General features: G+C 46.4%; 1 protein-coding gene across 1 annotated transcript in view; it reads left to right on the top strand.

Annotated features, from left to right (window-relative positions):
• The first annotated feature begins 571 nt into the window (after nucleotides 1-571).
• LOC142246629 (uncharacterized) overlaps nucleotides 572-6,000 on the top strand; it is a 96,253-nt gene continuing 90,824 nt past the window's right edge. Inside the window, exon 1 of the mRNA XM_075319697.1 lies at nucleotides 572-656. The gene's annotated coding sequence lies outside the window, so the exon portion shown is untranslated. The remainder of the gene's footprint in view (nucleotides 657-6,000) is intronic.

The raw sequence follows: 6,000 nt of genomic DNA, 5'->3' as shown, positions 1-6,000 counted from the left end.
ACGACGTAGTGTTAAATTATGTACAGCAGGTTTACTGTTGACGTGGAGGAACTGAATTGCCATTAGGATCACTAGCCTCTGTTACCAACTGTCCTCCCCTTGCATATAATAAAAAAAAATACAAAAAGGTCGTGCCTTGCAGTGGACAAACCCTTTAAGTTAAGGGCCTTTAACATAAGCCACTCCCACGTTGCTGTGCCTGCTGCTCGGGTGTCACTCGCCCAGTATTTTCCTATTTTAACAATTATTTTTGTAATTTCTTGGAAAAGAAAATCTCAAAATGAAACTAACATACGTATTAATCCGCCCCTCAGCCCAATCACCCCGCTCTTTTATGCAAATCACTGCGCCCCATTCTTCCTCTGTGATCGCTATTTTAGAAGGGCCGGAAAGCGCCACGTGACCCCTGACGTCATTACTGTGACCTTGTTATCCAGCCAATTGTCTGTAGCGATTAGAACCTGCCGCAGCGCTGATTGGTGGAGAGTCTGTGCAGCTTCTCTTGGGCGGGCCAATAGCGGAATTGCTTGCTTCGTGGCGTGCGCCGCCATTACTGCTAGTTCCCGCCGCGGCTCCTGAGGAGAGGAGGTGACTGACCGTGCAGCCGGTGAGTTCCGTCGTCCGCTGGCGCAGTTCATAGCTTCATGGCCGTCTTGGTGAGCCGCTTTTTGCTGGACTGTATAGGAAGTGACTGAGGCTTTGTGTATGGACGGTTGGTGACTGCACGGGGTGATATACACGGAGTCCGCCCCTCCTCCAAACTTACACCTAAGTTTTGTAGGGGATGAAACAACAAGAAAAGTAGTTTTGTTTTTTTAATGGTAACCGGTCACGTCCCCTGAATCTTCCCCTGCAGACCCGGCCCCTCCAGAGCAGAGCCTTCTCGTCCGCCATGATGATAAGGGGTCGTGCTGGGGACCCACCAGAAACGCCCCCGTGGTTTCTATCACTCCAATCCGATAAGGATATCTGGAATTTTTCATATGTATAAATACGATTCTGTCCATAGAGCTCTGAAATCACAATCTATAATGGTGGCTCCACATCCGGCCATCGGAGGAGGGTCCTAATGACAGACACGGGTCGTCAGCAGTCCACCGGCTGTCATGGCAACCCAGCGGTGCCCTGTGATCACGTCAAGGTGGTGCTGATGGGCAGGATCAGTCACGTGCTCCCTGCTGGTGTGTGGTAAATCAGAATGACAGCCGTGAGCGGAGCTGTAATAGAGGCACATGATGGCTCATCACATCAACCGACATGTGCAGGGACAGATACATGCTCAGCTCCTGAGCCTGCATCAAAGGTAGGGACACTGCCAATGGCGTACATATGCACGTCATCAGCCGTGAAGGGGTTAAAGCATCCCTCCAGAAATTAAAGGGAACCTGTCAGCAGAAATGTTGCACTAAACATAAGATTCCCCCTCTGCGGGACATTCTAAAAAGAATGAAAAAAAGGAATAAATAAAAAGAATGAAGATAATAACTTAATAGGTGTATATTATGTAGATGTATAAAAGCTTTCTTGGGCAAGTTAGACATGGAATGAACATGAAATATCTGTAGATAATAGAATGAACGCTTATAACGAGGTGTATATTATGTTCCCTGAGCATTATAGGTGTGGAATGATCATGAAATATATGTAGATAATAGAATGAACGCATATCCCATATAACCAGGTGTATATTATAGGTGTGGAATGAGCATGAAATATCTGTAGATAATAGAATGAAGGCATATAACCAGGTGTATATTATGTTACCTGAGCATTATAGGTGTGGAATGATCATGAATATATATATATATATATATATATATATATATATATATATATATATATATATATATATATATATATATATATATATATATATAAATTTGCCTTATTCATTCTGTCTGTCTGTCTTGCTCCAAAATTGTGTCCTTACAATGACAACCATCGGACTGGCCGCTGGGCTCAGCCTGGCCCCGCCCCCCGCATGGATTAACCGTTTGGCCAGGCCTGCCCCCCGCATGTGATGCCCGCTAGGCCACGCCCCCGCACGCGATGCCCGCTGGCCACGCCCCCACATGGATTAACAGTTTGGCCAGGCCCGCACGCAATGCCCACTGGCCCCGCCCCCGCATGGATTAACCGTTTGGCCAGGCCCGCCCCCCGCACGCGATGCCCGCTGGGCCACGCCCCCCGCACGCGATGCCCGCTGGGCCACGCCCCCCGCACGCGATGCCCGCTGGGCCACGCCCCCCGCACGCGATGCCCGCTGGGCCACGCCCCCGCACGCGATGCCCGCTGGGCCACGCCCCCGCACGCGATGCCCGCTGGGCCACGCCCCCGCACGCGATGCCCGCTGGGCCACGCCCCCGCACGCGATGCCCGCTGGGCCACGCCCCCGCACGCCACGCCCCGCACGCGATGCCCGCTGGGCCACGCCCCCCGCACACGTTGGGCACCTGTACACCACCCCCCAGGACTACTCCCATTATACTTCTCCTATTATACTCCTCTCTGAGGGGTTCGCAGCATGGGGGATGGAGCACGATGGGGGGGTGCGCAGCATGGGGGATGGAGCACGATGGGGGGGTGCGCAGCATGGGGGATGGAGCACGATGGGGGGGGTGCGCAGCATGGGGGATGGAGCATGATGGGGGGTGCGCAGCATGGGGGATGGAGCACGATGGGGGGGTGCGCAGCATGGGGGATGGAGCATGATGGGGGGGGTGCGTACCTCCCCCCCCAAAACACACACACACACACCGCCACACACGCACTGCACAACACACCACACGCACACTGGGAACCACAAACACCGCCCTACACAGACACCCACACCCACACAGACACCGCGGCACACACAAATATACGCACATACCGCACAACACACACTGCAAAAAACATACCTCCCCCAAAACACACACACGCACTCCACACCCACACAAACCGCGCAACACACAGCACCAGACACACAGCACTCCACAAACAACGCAACACACATACAACACCGCTCCCCCCCCCAGACAACACCCAGAACATTTACAGCGCCCTACACAAACACTTGCCAACTACACACAACATCATCTATATATATATATATATATATGACAAAAATCATACATTAACTACACAATACGTAATTTCTAGAATACCCGATGCGTAGAATCGGGCCACCTTCTAGTATGTAGATAATAATAATAGAATGAAGCCATATGGCATATAACCAGGTGTATATTGTTACCTGAGCATTATAGGTGTGGAATGATCATTAAATATATGTAGATAATAGGAAAATGAAGGCATATAACCAGGTGTATATTATGTTACCTGAGCATTATAGGTGAGGAATGATCATGAAATATATGTAGATAATAATAGAATGAAGGCATATGGCATATAACCAGGTGTATATTATGTTACCTGAGCATAATAGGTGTGGAATGATCATGAAATATCTGTAGATAATAGGAAAATGAAGGCATATAACCAGGTGTATATTATCTTACCTGAGCATTATAGGTGTGGAATGATCATGCAATATATGTAGATAATAATAGAATGAAGCCATATGGCATATAACCAGGTGTATATTGTTACCTGAGCATTATAGGTGTGGATTGATCATGAAATATATCTAAATAATAATAGAATGAACGCATATGGCATATAACCAGGTGTATATTATGTTACCTGAGCATTATAGGTGTGGAATGATCATGAAAGATCTGTAGATAATAGGAAAATGAAGGCATATGGCATATAACCAGGTGTATATTATGTTACCTGAGCATAATAGGTGTGGAATGATCATGAAATATCAGTAGATTACAGGAAAATGAACGCATATGCCATATAACCAGGTCTAATATATATGGTTATATGCCATATGCGTTCCTTTTTATATTATCTACAGATCTTTCATGATCATTCCACACCTATAATGCTCAGGTAACATAATATACACCTGGTTATATGGCATATGCCTTCATTCTATTATTATCTACATATATTTCATGATCATTCCCAGGGTGGATTTGATTTAAATCAACTGATTTAAATCACGATTTAAATCACTAGTCAGTAAGGCTTGATTTAAATCAGTGATTTAAATCAAAGTTTCTACCTAAACTAGTTCTTGCTACTTTAACATGCAAGTAGATGAAGATTTTTAGAATCACTTTTTATATTACTTTTTTCTCCCCAGTTTAATGGGTTAATCATTCATATTTGGACACCACTGTTCTGTTGTACTTAGGAAGGAGAAAAATAATCCTGACCTTAATAACAATTTAAATAGATTTATTCAACTGAAACAATAACATTACAGCATAAGTTATTTGCTTAAACAAACATCCATGTTTGTTAACTAATTTGGCTAAACAAAATATATATATATATATTTTAAGAAACTTAGACTGTCAGCCCAGCCGACACATGAAAAACTTAAAGGGAACCTGTCATCAGAAATTTCGCCCAAAAGCTAAAAGATTCCCCCTCTGCAGCTCCTGGGCTGCATTCTAGGAAGGTCCCTGTTATTATTGTGCCCCATGTGAGACCAAAATAAAGCCTTTATTAAGTTCTACCTTTTTGTATGCAGCTTCTGTAAATCCGTCCCGGGGGCGGGCTCTCTGCCGTCCGTTATTCTGCCTCCTGGTCCTGTATGCCGCCCCCATCGCTCCTTTCCATATCTGATGCACCGCCCACTGCTCCAGCCATCCCCGTGCATGCCCAGTGCCAGTCTCACAGGACTGAGCACTGTGACTGCTGGTGACGTGTGCGCAGGCAAGTGATTATGGACGGGGCTGTGACTGTTATCAGCAAGTACCCGGCCATAATCTCTTGAGCGCGCAAACCTCTCCAGCGTCACACTGTGCTCAGGATTTATGCTAGACTGTATGGGCTGCTTCCAGGGATGACGTCCCTTTGTCATGTGATAGGGGCGTGTTCGAAATACTATCACATGACAAAGGGACGTCATCCCTGAAAGCAGCCCATACAGTCTAGCATAAATCCTGAGCTCAGTGTGACGCTGGAGAGGTTTGCGCGCTCAAGAGATTATGGCCGGGTACTTGCTGATAACAGTCACAGTCCCGCCCATAATCACTTGCCTGCGCACACATCACCAGCAGTCACAGTGCTCAGTCCTGTGAGACTGGCACTGGGCATGCACGGGGATGGCTGGAGCAGTGGGCGGTGCATCAGATATGGAAAGGAGCGATGGGGGCGGCATACAGGACCAGGAGGCAGAATAACGGACGGCAGAGAGCCCGCCCCCGGGACGAATTTACAGAAGCTGCATACAAAAAGGTAGAACTTTATAAAGGCTTTATTTTGGTCTCACATGGGGCACAATAATAACAGGGACCTTTCTAGAATGCAGCCCAGGAGCTGCAGAGGGGGAATCTTTTAGCTTTTGGGCGACATTTCTGATGACAGGTTCCCTTTAAATACTACTGTCCCTGCTGTCCTCTGTAGCTCACTTGTCGTCATCTTCATCATCATCTTCTTTGTTCCTATTCATAATCTGGAAAAGAAAAACAAGCTTTCCTGCTTTATTGGGTCCCAACCGATTTCTCAATTTCAAATGAATGAGTCCAAAGGAAGAGAATATTCTTTCAACGCCTGCAGAAGAAGCTGCTGCTGTTAAAAGTGAAATCATTACTTGAACAGTCTCTAAATCCAAGCGCTTAAGTGACTTCCACCAGTTTACTGGTGTGACCTTCCTTAAAATATCTTCAGCAAACATATATTTCTTGAATGGTTCCCCCTTAGCTCTGAAGTTTATTATAGTTGGCATTAAAGAAGGATGATTGCTGGATACCCATGTCATAGCTAACTCCTCTTCCTCAGCACTTAGGTTTTGACCCTGATATTGGATATTGACAATATTTGCCAAAAAATGAGCTGGAGTCAGTGCTTGTCCCATTCGTTTGTTTACTGCTTGTAATTTAATTTTGTCCATGTGTAGCTCTGTTTTTAAGTGTTCACTCAGTTCCTTCCAAATTT

This window comes from Anomaloglossus baeobatrachus, chromosome 7 (genome assembly GCF_048569485.1).
Source record: "Anomaloglossus baeobatrachus isolate aAnoBae1 chromosome 7, aAnoBae1.hap1, whole genome shotgun sequence".
NCBI lineage: Eukaryota > Metazoa > Chordata > Amphibia > Anura > Aromobatidae > Anomaloglossus > Anomaloglossus baeobatrachus.
Note: the sequence above shows the minus strand (reverse complement) of the source record. Positions and strands in the feature narration are given on the sequence as shown.